The following is a 19,017-nucleotide window of genomic DNA, read 5'->3' as shown; positions in this document are numbered from 1 at the left end:
TAAGATATATTTTTGAATTTTCTTTGTCCAAAATAGTCAATGTATTTTTCCACATCTCATAAAACTATTAATTAAAAATATGTTTTAATACACAGGAATGTAAAAGAATGTATAGCAATAGTACCCAAGGATGTGAAGTTAATTTATATGGACAAATGAGAGAAATGTTTATCTCAGAATATTATAAGACAAAAGTCACCTTAAGCCCCCTACTGACATTATTTAAATCCCCAAATAAAAGTACTAAAGGTCTATTAAAACACATGTGAGATATATTTTTTGGATTCCTTAGGTACATAGTAATTTGACAAAATCTTTGGTACTAAATTACTAAAACAAAATCTATAAATTAAAAAATGAATAAAATATTTTTTATTCATCTAAATTTAAAAATTATTGAGTACTAAAGTTCCATACAAACACTTCAAGCCATCATGATGCTTTTTTGACTTTCTGAATTTGTCTCAAAAGAAATTTTTATGATAATTCAAGAAAATATATTTCCTTTCCCTGAATAAGCATATGATACTAGTGAAATTTATTATAATCATATGTCTACATGATTTATTTATGCTACACTAAAATCCCCTTAGAGCTGTTTTGAAAGGGTTAAATAAAAAATGCATAAAATCTTGGTGCATGATAGTCCATAAGAACCATGTAGTTCTTAATATTGTTACATTACATTTGATGTTTTATTATACACTGAAAGTATAACAACAAATACATTTATTTTAACATATTTTGCCTTCTACTTAACAGGATTGTGACTAAGCATTCAGTATACTGTTCAGAATTTTTTTATGATTTCCTGTGTGTATATGATTTACTAAATAAGACAGTTATAAGATTTAAGCCCTAAAAAGTAATAGGAATTCTAATTTGTGTTATGCTGTTAATAGAAAAGTGATCCTAAAACATTCTGTGTATATAAAATTATAAATATTTCATGGCATTGCTCTTCTCTGAAAGATGTTAGAAAAAAATTTAAAAACAGTTTATAGAGAGAGTAACATATATTTATATACTTGTGCATATATTTTAATTTTGGTTATTAACCTTTAATATTTAAATTTTATTTTTAAAATATTGTTTTAACAGTGTCCATTGTTTAATCTCAATGTTTCTTATTCATTCAGCACCTTTATATGTTGCTTTCTCTGAGAGAGTGGAGTAAAGGCCAAGTGATATTCCCTAGAGTAACAAATATTTGTCCATTAGTAGTATCAAGGGCCATGTAATTTTAAACAAAAAATAATTTTCATAATCAATAATCCCTCAATTTGAGTTTGATATGTGTTCCTCTAGCACTTTATGAGGGCACATTATCTTGTATTATGCATTGGTTGTTTAATCTATACAGAGCTGAGGATAATGACCCAGTGTTACTTTTGTTTTGTTTTATCATGTAGTACACCACAGAGCATATAATAAGCTTTAATTAACTTTTGTAGAAGTCAAAAATAAAGCTGTGAGTGCAAACACGTAAAAACAGAGTAAGATCAAGGTTTCTTAATCTGATATGCAAAAGCTGTATGCTATTCTCCACATCAGAATAATGCAATAGGCAACCTTCTAATTTATATATGCATTTTGCTTTGAATTTCCTTATTTTCAAGACTAACACTGTTTTCTTGAAAGAAACCTTCATGTGGAATAGGGATGTATTATGAGCTCTTAACATTTTTAAAAATTTTCATTTGACTTTCACGTGTTAGAAAAGTGCTGATGTTGAATAAATCCTTGAGAACTGCCCTTTCTGCAGTAATTTTGGACAAAATAAATCAGAAAGAAGTTAACTCCTAAATGATTCAGACACATATTCAATTAGCCCCAGGATTGTGCTTGCTCTGTTCTTTTCAGTCCTTTAGTTGTACTGAAAGCACGAAGAGAGGAAAATATGATAATTAACTGAGCATATAAGAGCTTCTGATGACTAAATTGATGTCTCAGTGGCTTCATCAGGGAGTTTAGTTTTCACAACTTCCACTTTTTAGTCAGTTTTACAACATCTTAAAAAGGATAAACGATCATCATGATAATTTATTCATTTCCATAATTATACAGATGGGAGTTACTTGAAACCCTACATTTGAAACCTTAATATTCCCTTCATTAATGTTTCTTCCTCTTAAAAGAAAATGAATCTTAAAATAGTGAGTAGGCAAGGCAAATGATGTTAGTTAAGCCAAAAATTTACTTCTAAATTTTAACTGATTATAGTTAAAATTTGAGTTATTATTACTTTACCCTACATTTAAGTTGATGAAAACAAAAAAGCTTTTTCATTCAAGCATTTAATCTGGAATTTATTTGAATTTGCCCAATATGCATTTACCACAGTTTTTCACAGAAACCTTTTTTTGTAATATTGCTTCTTTTTAAAACCGTATTGTAGCCATTTTCACAGTAAATTCTTTTTTTAAAATTTATTATTATTATACTTTAAGTTTTAGGGTACATGTGCACAATGTGCAGGTTTGTTACAGATGTATACATGTGCCATGTTGGTGTGCTGCACCCATTAACTCGTCCTTTAGCATTAGGTATATCTCCTAATTCTATCCCTCCCCCCTCCCCCCATCCCACAACAGTCCCCAGAGTGTGATGTTCCCCTTCCCGTGTCCATGTGTTCTCATTGTTCAATTCCCACCTATGAGTGAGAACATGCGGTGTTTGGTTTTTTATCATTGCGATAGTTTGCTGAGAATGACGGTTTCCAGTTTCATCCATGTCCCTACAAAGGACATGAACTCATCATTTTTTATGGCTGCATAGTATTCCATGGTGTATATGTCCCACATTTTCTTAATCTAGTCCATCGTTGTTGGATATTTGGGTTGGTTCCAAGTCTCTGCTATTGTGAATAGTGCCACAATAAACATACGTGTGCATGTGTCTTTATAGCAGCATGATTTATAATCATTTGGGTATATACCCAGTAATGGGATGGCTGGGTCAAATGGTATTTCTAGTTCTAGATCCCTGAGGAATCGCCACACTGTCTTCCACAATGGTTGAACTAATTTACAGTCCCACCAACAGTGTAAAAGTGTTCTTATTTCTCCACATCCTCTCCATCACCTGTTGTTTCCTGACTTTTTAATGATGGCCATTCTAACTGGTGTGAGATGGTATCTCACTGTGGTTTTGATTTGCATTTCTCTGAAGGCCAGTGATGATGAGCATTTTTTCATGTGTTTTTTGGCTGCAGAAATGTCTTCTTTTGAGAAGTGTCTGTTCATGTCCTTCACTCACTTTTTGATGGGGTTGTTTGTTTTTGTCTTGTAAATTTGTTTGAGTTCATTGTAGATTCTGGATATTAGCCCTTTGTCAGATGAGTAGGTTGTGAACATTTTCTCCCATTTTGTAGGTTGCCTGTTCACGCTGATGGTAGTTTCTTTGCTGTGCAGAAGCTCTTTAGTTTAATTAGATCCCATTTGTCGATTTTGGCTTTTGTTGCTATTGCTTTTGGGGTTTTAGACATGAAGTCTTTGCCCATGCCTATGTCCTGAATGGTATTGCCTAGGTTTTCTTCTAGGGTTTTTATGGTTTTAGGTCTAACATGTAAGTCTTTAATCCATCTTGAATTAATTTTTGTATAAGGTGTAAGGAAGGAATCCAGTTTCAGCTTTCTACATAGGGCTAGCCAGTTTTCCCAGCACCATTTATTAAATAGGGAATCCATTCCCCATTGCTTGTTTTTGTCAGGTTTGTCAAAGATCAGATGGTTGTAGATATGCAGCATTATTTCTGAGGGCTCTGTTCTGTTCCATTGATCTATATCTCTGCTGTGGTACCAGTACCATGCTGTTTTGGTTACTGTAGCCTTGTAGTATAGTTCAAAGTCAGGTAGCATGATGCCTCCGGCTTTGTTCTTTTGGCTTAGGATTGACTTGGCGATGCGGGCTCTTTTTTGGTTCCATATGAACTTTAAAGTAGTTTTTTCCAATTCTGTGAAGAAAGTCATTGGTAGCTTGATGGGGATGGCATTGAATCTATAAATTACCTTGGGCTTTATGGCCATTTTCACGATATTGATTCTTCCTACCAAGGGGAATGGAATGTACTTCCATTTGTTTGTATCCTCTTTTATTTCATTGAGCAGTGATTTGTAGTTCTCCTTGAAGAGGTCCTTCACATCCCTTTTAAGTTGGATTCCTAGGTATTTTATTCTCTTTGAAGCAATTGTGAATGGGAGTTCACTCATGATTTGGCTGTCTGTCTGTTATTGGTGTATAAGAATGCTTACGATTTTTGCACATTGATTTTGTATCCTGAGACTTTGCTGAAGTTGCTTATCAGCTTAAGGAGATTTTGGGCTGAGACGATGGGGTTTTCTAGATATACAATCATGTCATCTGCAAACAGGGACAATTTGACTTCCTCTTTTCCTAATTGAATACCCTTTATTTCCTTCTCCTGCCTGATTGCCCTGGCCAGAACTTCCAACACTATGTTGAATACGAGTGGTGAGAGAGGGCATCTCTGTCTTGGGCCAGTTTTCAAAGGGAAAGCTTCCAGTTTTTGCCCATTCAGTATGATATTGGCTGTGGGTTTGTCATAGATAGCTCTTATTATTTTGAGATACGTCCCATCAATACCTAATTTATTGAGAGTTTTTAGCATGAAGCGCTGTTGAATTTTGTCATTGGTCTTTTCTGCATCTATTGAGATAATCATGTAGTTTTTGTCTTTGGTTCTTTTTATATGCTGGATTACATTGATTGATTTGTGTATGTTGAACCAGCCTTGCCTCCCAGGGATGAAGCCCACTTGATCATGGTGGATAAGCTTTTTGATGTGCTGCTGGATTCTGTTTGCCAGTATTTTATTGAGGATTTTTGCATCAATGTTCATCAAGGATATTAGTCTAAAATTCTCTTTTATGTTTGCGTCTCTGCCAGGCTTTGGTATCAGAATGATGCTGGCCTCATAAAATGATTTAGGGAGGATTCCCTCTTTTTCTATTGATTGGAATAGTTTCAGAAGGAATGGTACCAGCTCCTACTTGTACCTCTGGTAGAATTTGGCTGTGAATCCATCTGGCCCTGGACCTTTTTTGGTTGGTAATCTATTGATTATTTCCACAATTTCAGAGCCTGTTATTGGAGACATCTGTCCATCTTAGGAATTTGCCAAAGTAAATTCTTAAGATGGACAGATGTCTCCAAAATACTGCTCATCCTGATTAGAGCAATAAAAATTAAATTGTAAGAAAAAAAAGCAACCACTTGACATTCATTTGATGGGGTTTTTGTAGTATAAAAACCTAAATTTGTCACTAAACTTTATTAAAACAAAGAACTTGTCCAGAAGTAAAAGTACAGAAATAAAACCAAAGTAAAAGATAAACTGATATAAATAATTAGATATAGTGGTGTGAAAATGCAGACACAGATACACAGAGAAATACAAAATGCCAAATGCAGGTTTCCTAAGTAAACAGAGCTATTTTTGAAGACAGAAGGAAGAAAATTGCCAAAAGAATCACATGTTAAGCTTGATTAATTCAGGAAAATGGAAAAAATAGCTCTGAGAATTTCCATTAGAAGATTTTAGGCCAGACTTGTTGGCTCAGGCTTGTAGAATAAACACTTTTGGAAACCAAGGCAGAAGGATCACTTGAGCCCAGGGCTTTAAGACAAGCCTGGGCAACATGGCAGAAATCCCATCTCTCCAAAAGAAAAAAAAAATTAGCAGGGCATGAGGGGTGTGTCTGTAGTCCCAGCTATGCTGGAGCCTGGGTGACAGAGGGAAACCCTGTCTCAAACAAACAAACAAACAAAGATAAAGAATGTAGTAGATTAGCAAATAGAATGTAAATTTGCATATTTTATTCAGAATGGACAAGGATTTTCTCTGTAAGCAGACGTTATTTTACTAATAAGTAACATTCAGATTGCTCAGATAAGTAGGTAATCTATAGAAAATAATTTTTATACAATCAAAATGTGTTCAGTATTTTGTAGAATAGGAAGAATTTTCACTATGAATAAAATTGACAGCACACAGTGAATCTCAAGAAATATGAGTTTTAACAAGGTTTAAATGTTTAAATTTAACTGAATTATACTATGTTTTCTCTTCAGATCATATAAATCTTTCGCCTTTTAAATTTAACTGAATTTTATTTAAGAAATTGAAATGTTTTATAGTGTATCAGTTTTATTTATTTATAAACTAAATCATTTAAAATTAGTTCTTTGTTAAGTAAAACTATATGTATATACATATATGTGCATGCATACACACATATCCTGGTTTTGTATCATACAAAATGTTTCTTTTTATATTGCAATAACAATTTGGTTAATATCAATTATGCCTTTTCTATTGAAAAATAATGTAAAAATTAACATATAAATTGATTTTGTTAAAGTATTTACCAAAGAAAGTTTTTATCCGAATAATGCTCTTTCATGTGAAAATTTTTATTTCTAGGAACTTATGTGTAAATTTTATTTAGAAGTACAGCCTAAAACATTACTGGTCTTTTATTTATGCACACACACACACACACACACACACACACACACACACTTGACCCTTGCACAATGCAGAGGTGACAACCCACCATGTAGTCATATTTTAAGACAATTTTTATTGATATCTAATAATTATACATATTTATGGGGTGCGTGTGCTATATTGATATGTACATAAAATGTGATATGATCAAAACAGTATTTAGAATATCCATCACCTTAAACACTTACCATTTATTTGTGTTGGAAGCATTTCAAATCCTCTCTTCTAGCTATTTTGAAATATACAGTGTATGCTAATTGTTAATTATAGTCACCCTACTATGCTATCAAACAGTAGAAGCTACTTCTGTATGTAGCCTCTAACTGTATGTTTCTACCCATTAACTAACCCCTCTTCATTCCTTCACTGTTGTTCCCAGCCTCTGGTAAATTTTATACTCTGTACCTTCATGAGATAAACTTTTTATAATGTTAAACTTCTTTTTAAACCCCCACACATGAATGAGAACATGCAATATTTGTCTTTCAATGCCTGGCATTTTTCAGTTAATATAATGACCTCTAGTTCCATCTATGTTGCTGCAAATAATAGTTGATTCTATAGCTTGGTTATTGTGAATAGTGTTGCAATAATCATGAGGATGCAGGTATCCCTTTGATATACTGATTTGTTTTCCATTGGATAAATACCCAGGGTGGAAGTCTGGAATTTATAAAAATTTTATTTTTGTTTTCTGAGGCACTTTCTACTGTTTTCCATAATGTCTGTACTAATTTCATTTCCACCGATGTATAAGAATTTCCTTTGATCTTCATCCTCACTAGCATTTGTTTTGTCTTTGTCTTTCCATAATATCCATTCATATCGGGGTGAGATAATATCTAATTGTAGCTTTGATTTGTATTTCCCTGATGTTAGTGATGTTGACCACTTTGTTATATATCTGTTGGCGATTTGTATGTCTTCTTTAGAGAAATGTCTACTCAGATTCTTTGCCCAATTTTCCATGGAATCATTTGTTTGCTTGTTTTTATGCTTCTGGGAATTGAGGTATTTTAGTTCCTTATTTAGTTCTGAATATTAGTCCCTCGTCAGAGGAATAATGTGCAAATATTTTCTTCCACTCTTTTGCCTCTTCACTCTGTTATTTCCTTTGTTATGCAGAAGTTTATTATTTTAACATGTTCCCATTTGTGTATTTTTGTTTTTGCTACCTATACTTTTGAGGTCTTAGTTATGAATTTTTCACCTAATGTCCTGAATCATTTCTCCTATGTTTTCTTTTAGTAGTTTATGGTTTGGGGTCTTAGCATTTAAGTTTCCAATGAATTTTCAGTTGAGTTTTAGTGTTTGATAAAAGATGGGGTCTAATTACATTCTTCTGCATATAGATATCCAGTATTTTTAGCACCATATATTAAAGAACTTGTCTTTTCTTCAATGTATATTGTTGGCATCTTTGAAGACAATCAGTTGACTATAAATGCAAGGATTTATATCTGGGTTCTCTGTTTCATAGGTCTATGTCTATTCTTGTACCAATGCAATGCTGTTTTGGTTACTATAGCTTTGAAGTATATTTTAAGTCAGGAAGTATGATGCCTCCAGCTTTGTTGTTTTTGCTCAATATTGCTTTGTCTATACAGGGTCTTTTGTGGTTCCATATAAATTTTACTATTGTTTTTCTATTTTGTAAAGAATGTCATTGGTGTTTTGATAGGGAATGTATTGAATTTGTAGATTGCTTTGGGTGGGATGGTGTGGATATTTCAACAATATTAATTCTTCTAATCCATTAGCATCAGATGTCTTTCCATTTGTTTGTGTCCTCTTCAACTTCTTTTATCAGAGTTTTGCAGTTTTCCTTGCAAAGTTCCTTCTCTTTCCTGGTTAAATTTATTCAAATTTTTTTTGGTACCTATTGTAAATGAGATAAAATTATTTATTTGGTTTTCAGCCAGTTTCTCATTGGTGTATAAAAATGCTACTGATTTTTGTATGCTGATTTTGTATTCTGAAAGTTTACTGAATTTATTTATCAGTTCTAAAATATTTTTGGTGGTGTTTTTATGTTATTACATATATAAGATTATGCCATCTACAAAGGACAACTTAACTTCCACTTTTCCAATTTGGATGCCCTTTTTTTTTCCTTTTTCTTTCCTGATTCCTCTGAATAGGATTTCCTGTACTGTGTTGAATAAGAGTGGGTATCCTTGTCTTGTTCCAGTTCTTAGATAAAACACTGTCGTTTTCTTCCCCATTCAGAATGATGTTAGCTGAAGGTTTGTCATATACGCCCCTTATGTTGAGGTATGTTCATTCCATACCTAATTTGTTGAGAGGTTTATTTTTTTAATCATAAAGGGATTGAGCATTGTATTAAATGCTTTATTTGTTATCTATTACAATAATCATATGAGTTTTATCTTTCAATCTGTTGATAGGATATATCATATTCATTGATTTGCACATATCGAAGTATACATTTATTCCTGGAATAAATCCTACTAAATCATAGTGTATTATCTTTTTGATGTGTTGTAAGATTTTATTCGCTAGTACTTTTCAAAGATTTTTGTGTCTTTTTTCATCAGGAATATTGGCCTGTAGTATTATTTGCGTGTGTGTGTGTGCACACACATGCGCGTGTGTGTGTAGGGGGATGTGTGCATGTGTGATCATATGGTTTGGTTTCAGGATAAAGCTGGACAATGGAATGTTACAAAGAATTCCTTTCTTTTAAAATTTTTGGAATAGTATGAGAAAAATTATCATTAGTTCTTATTTACAAGTTTGATAGAATTCACCAGTATAGCAACCCAGTGCTGGGCTTTTCTTTGTTGGGAGATGTTTTATTACTGATTCAGTTTTGTTACTCATTATTGGTCTTCAAATTTTCTATTTCTTTCTGACCCAATATTAGTAGGTTGTGTATGTTCAGAAGAAATTTCTGTATATATATACATACACACACATATACACACATACACACACACACTATATAGTGTTGTTAGGTATTGTTAGGTGTTTGTTGTTAGGTGTATATATATTTAGAATCGTTATATCCTCTTGCTGGATTGGCCTTTTCATCATTATATAATGACCTTCTTTGTCTCTTTTTAAGTTTTTTATTTACAAATTTAACTAACTTAACTAATCCTGTCTTCTTTTGGTTTTCGTTTGTATGGAATATCTTTTCATCTGCTCATTTTCATTCTATACATGTTTTTACAGATAAAGTGAGCTTCTTGTAGGCAATACATAGTTGGGTCAAGTTTGTAACCTAATCAACCAATCTGTATCTTATAAATGAAAAATTTAATCTCTTTATATTGTAGGTTGTTACTTACAGGATACAACTTATTCCTGTAATTTTTATAACTGTTATTTTATTATTTTGTATGTCCTTTGATCCTTTCTTTATTTTCTTATTATCATTGCAGTTTGGTGGTTTTCTGTAGTGGTAATATTTGAGTCCTTCCCTTTCTTATTGTGTCTGCTCCACCCAAGAGTTTTTTTTTTTTTTTTTTTTTTGAGACGGAGTCTTGCTCTGTCACCCAGGCTGGAGTGCAGTGGCGCGATCTCGGCTCACTGCAAGCTCCATCTCCCGGGTTCACGCCATTCTCCTGCCTCAGCCTCTCCGAGTAGCTGGGACTACAGGCGCCCGCCACCACGCCCGGCTAATTTTTTGTATTTTTAGTAGAGATGGGGTTTCACCGTGGTCTCGATCTCCTGACCTCATGATCCACCCGCCTCGGCTTCCCAAAGTGCTGGGATTACAAGCGTAAGCCACCGTGCCCGGCTCACCCAAGAGTTTTATCCTTTTTTGTATTTTCATGGTGGTAGATATCATCCTTTTGCTTTCAGATGTAGGATTCTCTTAAGCATTTCTTGTAGGATCAGTTTAGTGGTAATGATTTCTTTCAGTTTTTGCTTATCTGGAAAATACTTATTTGTCCTTGATTTTTGGAGGATGACTTTGCTACATATGGTATTCTTGATTGTCAGTACTTTTAATAGGTTATCCTATTCTCTCCTGTCCTTAATGGTTTCTGCTGAGAAATTAGCTGTTTGTTTGATGAAGCTTCCTTTATATGTGACTTGATGCTTTTCTCTTGCTGTTTTTTTAGTATTCTCTCTGTCTTTGATTTTTGACAGTGTGATTACAACATGTCTTAAATAATATCTTTTTGGTTGGATATATTTGGGCATTTTTAAGCTCCTGTATCTGGATGTCTATATCTTGCAAGATGGGAAATTTCAGCTATTATGTCTTTAGGTGGAGTTTCTATACTTTTGTCTGTCTCCCTTCTGGAACACTCAAACTTTGAATATTTGGTTGCTTTATGATGCCCCATATGTCAGGCAGGCTCTCTTCATTCTTCTTTATTCTTTTCTTTTTGTCTGTCTGGGTTATTTCAAAAGACATGTCTTCAAGTTTAGAAATTATTTCTTCTGCTTGATCTAGTCTATTGTGGAAGCTCTCCGTTGTATTTTTATTTAATTAATTGAGTTCTTCAGTTTCTGAAGTATGGTTTAAATGTTTTTTATTATATCTATCTTTTTGTTAAATTTCTCATTTAGATTACAAATGTTTTTGATTAATTTGTATTTTTTGTGCTTTTTTATATCTCACCAAGCATCTTTAATATTATTTTGAATTTATTTTTAGGGATTTCATAGATTTCTTTTCATTGAGATCTGTTGCCAGAAAATTATTACATTTCTTGCCATGATTTCTCGTTTTATCATGTTTCTTGCCTCAATATGCTGATATCTGCAGATCTGATGTAACAGTTGCTTCTTCTAATTTTATGGATTGGCTTTCATGGAAAAAAAATTTCCTGTAGATGTCCCTACAGTGTTCGTTGGGCAGGGCACTTTGCCTTTGATTCTTGGTGGGTGCAGTATTCTAGTCTCTGTATGATTTATGCTGTAATAAGCATCAGTATTGTCTGTGTGGTACTCAGAGGTTTAGGCTGCAGTTGTAGGTGAAGGCTGTGGTGAGGCTTTACTGGAAATTAGAACATCATGTGGGTAATCCTTAGACATCAGTGGTGTCAGCAGCAGGCTATGTGTGCCAGTCATTGGGTGCCCAGGTGGTGTATGCAGGCACCTAGGTGGTGTATTCCAGATGGGATGATTCTTGGGCCTCTTGGTGGCTTCTCATGTGCTTACAGTGACAGTATTCAGCTGGGTAGGCAGGTGGGTACTCAGGCCTCTTGCTTTGGGGTGTTCATGCCAGTCCTGTCTGTGGGCCAACCCTTAAGACCTCTGGTAGCATGCACAAGTGTCAGCAGTGGTGGCAACTGGACGAATGGGGCAGTCCTGAGGCCCCAAGTTGGCATATGCAAATGAGTGCTGTTAACTGTGGTGGTGGCAGGCTGGGAGGGGCCATCCTCAGGCTTTCAAGAGGCACATGCAGGCACTGGTGGTGACAGATGGAACAGGTGAATCCTCAGAGCGCTAGACAATGTGTGCAGTCATCAGTAGGCTAAAGTCCCATTCTCAGGCCCCCTAGAATGCATTTATAGGTACTGGTGGTAGTGGATGGAGGGGTCAATCCTTACACCCTTAAATGATGCATGCAAGCTTTGGTAGGGGCAGTGCCAGTTTGTATGGACCTGTTCTCAGGCCCCCGATGGTGTGCATGGACACAGGTTGTGGCTGATTTATCTTCATACCTCTGGACATTGTATAGGGCCCTGACAGCATGAATAGGCCAGTCCCCAGCCTCCTGGAAGTTATGCTTGAGTTCTTGTGGCTTCAGCCCCCTAGATAATGTGCACAGACACTGGAAAAGGTGGTCCCAGGTTGGGTGGGCCTGTCCTCAGTTCTCCCCAATGTTATCTGCAGGCATAGGCTATGGTGGGTGAAACAGGCCTCCAAATAGTGTGCTTACATCCAGCAGTGGTAGTGGTGGGCAGTGCAGATCAGTTCCCAGGCCCATGGATGATGCACACAGTTAATGGCTGTGGGTGGGGTGGATCTGCTGTCAGGTTTTCCTGATGGTGTATGTGGGTACCAGGGACAGACAGATGGGTGGGTCAATCCTCCAGTTCCTGCACAATCCTCATAGAGGCTGGTGGCTCTGGTGACCAGGTGGGCCAGTCCCCAGGCCCCTGATGGTTCACATGCTTACTAGCTGTGGTGGGCCAGGTGGATTGATCCTTAAGCTCCTGAACAGCATGTTGGCCAGTTGTGGAGTAGTATTGGTGTGTGAGGCAGGCCTGTCTTCAGGCCCCAGGATAGTGTCCAATTTGGCCAGTCCCCAGACACCCTGGAGCATGCAGGTTTGGAGCAGCCTGTTGCTAGAGAGGTCATGGTGCAATGTTGCAGTGGCTGCAAACAGGCAGCTCTCAGGCTTGTGGGAGTGTGTACTTTAACTCTCTTTGTCCTGGCAGCCGCCTCCTCATGCACTATACCCCCTCCTGTTTCTTGGGACACAGGATACTGCATCGGCTGGGTGCTGAAGAACCATCCGAGCTGCTATGTCCATCTGGTGTCACGTTGCCATAGCTTTCTAGGTGGATATGAGGGGATGTCAGTGAGGCTCTAGGAATGTGGAGATGCAGGGGTTGTTGGGCCCCAAGGCAGGATATAATTCATTGGGGACTGAGCTCTCAAAATGGAGCAGTGCAGCCGCCAATTTGAGTCTTAAGAGATGTGTGTAACCCAATGTGAACGCCCTCTCTGGAATAATGTCATTGTGTGGACTCCAGGCAGCTCCTTATACTAGTCTTGGGGCCCATGAGGGCTGAGGGGCTATCCCAGGGCTAGGATTAGAGGAGTCCATGGTGAAAATGTGGACCATTTAATTTAATCTGCTCCATAATAAATAGGTCTTTGAGGAAAGCTACAGTTCTTCCACTTTCGTCATGTCATATAAGTGAGCATTAGACTTTTGTTATTGTACATTATTGATTATTTGGAGTCATTGCTTATTTTAAACTGAGCAGTCCTCTTATTAATTGTATATCGTCTATATTGTCCAAGTGGTGTGTTTTTTTTTTAAGATAACTAGATTAAATCTACTGACATAAAAAAACTCACATCCTATATCCCTGAGAGATAACAGATTTAAGACTGATTTCAAAAATTTAGAGCACTTCAAATTTTGAAGTGATGGTCATATATTTATTTTTCCTACTTAAAGATTTATATTACAGTTTTTAAAATATGGCAAATATGAAATGAGTTTCAAGCAAAAATAATTAGGGAGGAAAATCAATTTTAGAACGTTCATATTACTAATGAATTGTTTGACATCAAACCACAGAGATAGAGGCTCCAATTATTTCTGCATCATTGGCTCACTGTCCTCATAAATGCTACTACATATTGCCAGCCACTAAAAATGATTGCATTACTTTTTAAATTTAACTATGTGGATTGCAGGCTCTTGGATGAATTTGTCCTCAACATATAAACAAATTCAGAGTATCTGACATTATAGAGAACAATGAAAATTTTATCATTACGTAGGTCTGAAATTCTAAAAAAAGTTTGATGATTAAATGAACCATGAAGGTTCAACGCATAATTGAATTGCTTTGGTGATCCTATGTAAAAATAGCTTATGTTTTATCAAGGAAGTTGATCTCACTCATTCCCATTACTTTGAATGCCATATATTTTCATATTCTCAAATGTATATTACCAGCACCAACTTGTTTTCACAGCTGCAAACTTACACATACAACTGGATGTTTAACCAGTCTGCATGATTGTCTCAGAGTAATTTCAAAGTTAAATGACCAGAACTGAGTACTATATGTATTAGGCAAAAAACTATGTCTACCCCATTAATAACATCAACACTCAAACAGTTTTTAAGCCAGAATCTTTACGTCAACTCTGATCATTCAACTTAATTATCTAAGAAATCTCATCATTCTTTTGGTACAACTTCATATATTTAAGATAAGCTCATTTCTGCTGTCTTTATTCTCAATATTATTGACTAGAGATCCTAGTATATAGGAGGTACATTCATTGAAGACATTAACAGAGACTGGATAGATTAACTCATATAGCCAATTTATTGAATGGTCTTATGTGAACAATAAAACACATTATAAATATGCCTCCCATTTTTAAATGTAATATATGACATTGATATACAAGCAATAATTTAAGAAGAAATATGTTACAATGATACAGAAAACTGCTCTCACACTCTCTTTTGTTATAGGTTCTTCTAATGATTGAAGGATCTTTAATAATAACCTGACAAAATCACAAAAGCTGTCTTTCATTCAAATTTAATTGAATGCACCTGCTAGAATAGTCTAGGTTGTGTTGCAAACCCAGTGGTTTAAAACAGCCCATGCTTATTGTCTACACACAACTGCATATATATCACAGATTAACTGGTGTATCTACTCCGCATTCTCCTCACTTTAGAATCTATACTGACAAAGCAGAAGTCATCTGCAACATTGACTGTCACTAAGGCAAAGGCTAAAAGAAAAGGTAATTAAATTAGGTTAGGTTCTTCCAGCTTCGGTCTGCTAATAAATGTATGCCTTCCACCCATATTTCACCAGCACAAAACACGTTACCTCAGGGAGGTAGGTGAATTAAATCCTACCATGTTCCTGTATGAGAACCAGTTAAAAACCATAATCAAAATAGTAATATTTATTAGCGTCTACACTTCTGATCATCAACTATTTAGTCCAATCTCCTTTACATTTTCAAAATACACAACCATATCCTGAAGAAACACAAAACCCCTTCTAATCATGACATCGAGCTCAAACTCCGGACTGTCTGAATGATATAAGAGATGCCTATTTAACCTAGCAACGTGTGAACTAAAAGACATTATCTGCCTTCCTAGAGCCCATTAGCTACCCCCAAGCATTTGGGGAGAAAACAATAATTTTAAGGCTTATAAAGTAATTTTTTTAGTCGAGGCTGATAGATATTTTGAATTTAAGACGTAAACTCTGCTTTTATATTTATTGTCGGTCAGCTTTGCAAGTTTTCATATAAACTCTTCTCTCCTGAAATGCGTTGCTATAAGCATCCAACTTTTATTGGATACCACAGGTGGTATTAACAACTTTTTTCTAGATCAGCAATTTCATCAGGTCTATGCTGTACTTTATAAGTTGCTATCCACAGCACTTTACAAATTACCACAGCATGACCTGGATTTTCATCTTTCCAGCTTCTGATGTTTGTCTCACTACTCAACAATGAACAATTAAGCCATCTCTACATCGTTTAAATATGTCTTACAGCACCACCTCATTCCTAGCATCAAGTTATATACTAGTCACTCTACTGTCCTGCTTAGTACATAACTTGGTGCTAGGAATGAGGTGGTGCTGTAGTGTCATTTGTGCTTGACTAACAAACCCCGAAGTCCCAGAATCTGGAAATAATAGTGATTGGTTGATGATGCTACATTTCTACCAATAGTTCAGTCTGTTTCTATTACCAAAATCTGTGATGTAATTGATAGTAAACCTATTACCTAGAAGGCTTTTGGCATTTAAATTAGAGGGGGGAAAATATTCCGAATTCTCCCTGACTGAAATCTTTGGCAAAAAAGGACATGCATCACTTAGTTTTACACTTTTTTATTTGCAAAAGCATGTGATCATATGTAACTCCAAAGGGATAGAGGTGATTCCAAATCCAAACGTGATTTTGACTGCAAAGGGGGGAACATGAATTCCTTCCGTGTATATGGAAAGATAAATAATGCTCCTGCCTTATCCATAACAATCCCGCAATCACAGAGATATTCGAATGGAAAAGTTACTTTCAAAATTATTTGTATAATAATTTTACAAATTCCTCCTTGTAAGAGGAGTTAAGTTGCTTTGATTATGCTGCCCTCCTAAGGACATTAAAATTGAAAACAATATGAGGATATTTTAATTTCTTAAAATATATTTTATCAGACTTAGAGTTCATAGCTTTCCCATTTCTGCTTCTGTATTGAGTAGTTATACTATCTTACAGAAAATAAGTATTAATATAATGAATCTAATATATGTATTGTTAATACATCATATATGATTGTATTTAGAAATTATGGACTCAAGGAAGAATTGTTAAAATTAAAAAAATTATTATCTGGAGTATTCAAGAAGATCAGAGTCCCAGTTACGATTACAATATTTTCTCTGAGTCTGAAGAATCCATCATGCATATTATTTTTCTTTCTGAAGAGCTAGCTAGATAGATAAAAATACAATGTTACATATATATTTTAAGCATTATGTATATGTCTAAATATACACATATATATAATGCTGTTGGAAAATTCAGACTTTTTTGGAGGAGGAAAATATGATAAGAAATGTAATTTAGTTTTTCCTTCTTCAAAATATGTTCTCTCCGTCCTTAACCAACACATTCATTTCTTGGGCAAAATAAGATAAATAAAAATGGTCAGCTCATCTGATGTTAAAAATATACTATCGACTATTTTGTTATGTGAATTATGATGTCGCTTTCATTACCAACATGACCTGCTATGTATAGTGACTGTAAAATCATCATTGCAGATAATAATAAAAATTTCCTCTCCACTGCAGTCTGGCAGGTAGCTTAGCCTCTGCTCCTTATGGTATAGAAGAGACAACTATTAGACATGATAATAGCACCATTTTCCTCATTGTTGTGCAGCTAGATTTTTAAAAATTAACACTACTAGTGTCTTTTGAAAGTGGAAAGCGTAATCTTCGATAGTTGTAGTGGACATACCTTCCATAATGTATTCATTTCACAGACTTTAATGTAGAAAAGGCAGCCAAAGGTACTAGTCCAAGAATTTTATCTTCATTAAAAAATTTAATTCACTCACAATTCCCGTGGCTTAAAATATATATTTTGCTTACGTTTTACAAATGAAAATACTGTGACCCAAAGTGGATATTAACAAGGTTAATAATTAACAAGGTTATTTAACAAGGTCACACAGTTAACAGTAAAGATAGGATTTGAACACAGAGTGTTTCCATACTTGTCCTTAACCACTATACTACACTACGTGGTGGAAGAGAGTAAAATGGAAATAGGAGGAGAAAAATTTATTGGGCATTTACTGTGCAGCAGGTACTACTTTACTACGTATACAGATAAACATTTGATCATCATGAATAACCTTGTGAAGTAGGAAACACTGAGCTCTTTAAAAGATAAAAAAATTTGAGATCATGAAATATAAATATTTTCCTAATGTTACAAGTCGACAAATTAACAAACATGATTTTTTTTTTTTTTTTTTTTGAGACAGAGTCTCACTCTGTTACCCAGACTGGTGTGCAGTGGCACAATCTCAGCTCTCCACAACATTCATCTCCTGGGTTCAAACAATTCTTCTGCCTCAACCTCCTGAGTAGCTGGTATTACAGGCACCCGCCTCCACACCTGGCTAATTTTTGTATTTTTGGTAGAAACAGACTGGCCAGGCTGGTCTATGTTGGCCAGACTGGTCTCAAACTCCTGGCCTCAGGTGATCCTCCTGCCTCGAACTCCCAAAGTGCTGGGATTACAGACATGAGCCACTGCTCCCAGCCAAACGTGAAATTTTTTAAGCCCTGTAAATTAAGTATTTCAGCCAAATTATATTTAAATACTTAATCAATTGCATACATGGACCTTTAACCTAAGTTATAAAAGTTACTTACTATTGTCATAAATAACTGCTCATTTATTAAATGCTAATTTTATGAGGAAAGAAAGTTGTCACTAGATAAGTTTGAGCACAAAACCTTAGTGAAAAAGAACAATTAACACAATCACAATGTGTTATATTTAAGTACACACTAAGATCATAGAACCAAGCTAGCTAATGATTTGATAGATTCATTGTCAGGCTACCAAAATATATCAATATCATGTAATCTGGACTTGACTTCTAAAATAAGTATCAAACAAAACCATAAAAAGGGCAAACTGATACTATTTCCCAAAAATACAAATACATTATATAAGAAAAATCTTTATCATCTTTTTCTATTTAATTTTTATTGTAGATTGAGAGGGTACATGTGCAGGTTTGTTATGGGGGTAAACTGCATGACATAGGAGTTTTAGCTTAGTATGAAACAACCCAGGTAATAAACATAGTAGCCAATAGTTAGTTTTTTTATTCTTATTCTCCTTCTACCCTCCACCGTCAGGTAGGCCCCAGTGTCTATTGTTCCCTTTTACGTGTCCATGTATAATCAATGTTTAGCTCCTATTTATAAGTAAGAACATGCAGTCTTTGGTTTTCTGTCCCTGAGTTAATTCACTTAGGATAATGGCCTCCAGCTTCATCCATGTTGCTACTAAGGACATGAATTTTTTTTTTATGGCTGTGTAGTATTCCATGGTATACATGTATCATGTTGACTATATCCATTCTACCACTGATGGGCATTTAGGTTGATTCCATGTCTTTGCTATTGTGAATAGTGCTGTGATGAATATACATGTGCATGTATTTGTCTTCCTAGTAGAACAATTTATATTCCTGTGGAAATATGAATGGAATTTCTGGGCTGAATGGTA

General features: G+C 35.1%; 1 protein-coding gene across 2 annotated transcripts in view; it reads right to left on the bottom strand.

The window, feature by feature from the left end:
- The window catches only part of TECRL (trans-2,3-enoyl-CoA reductase like), a 148,223-nt gene that overhangs the window by 110,895 nt on the left and 18,311 nt on the right, over positions 1 to 19,017 (bottom strand). The gene's annotated exons all lie outside the window — the stretch shown is intronic.

Source organism: Nomascus leucogenys, chromosome 9 (genome assembly GCF_006542625.1).
Source record: "Nomascus leucogenys isolate Asia chromosome 9, Asia_NLE_v1, whole genome shotgun sequence".
Taxonomy (NCBI): domain Eukaryota; kingdom Metazoa; phylum Chordata; class Mammalia; order Primates; family Hylobatidae; genus Nomascus; species Nomascus leucogenys.
Note: the sequence above shows the minus strand (reverse complement) of the source record. Positions and strands in the feature narration are given on the sequence as shown.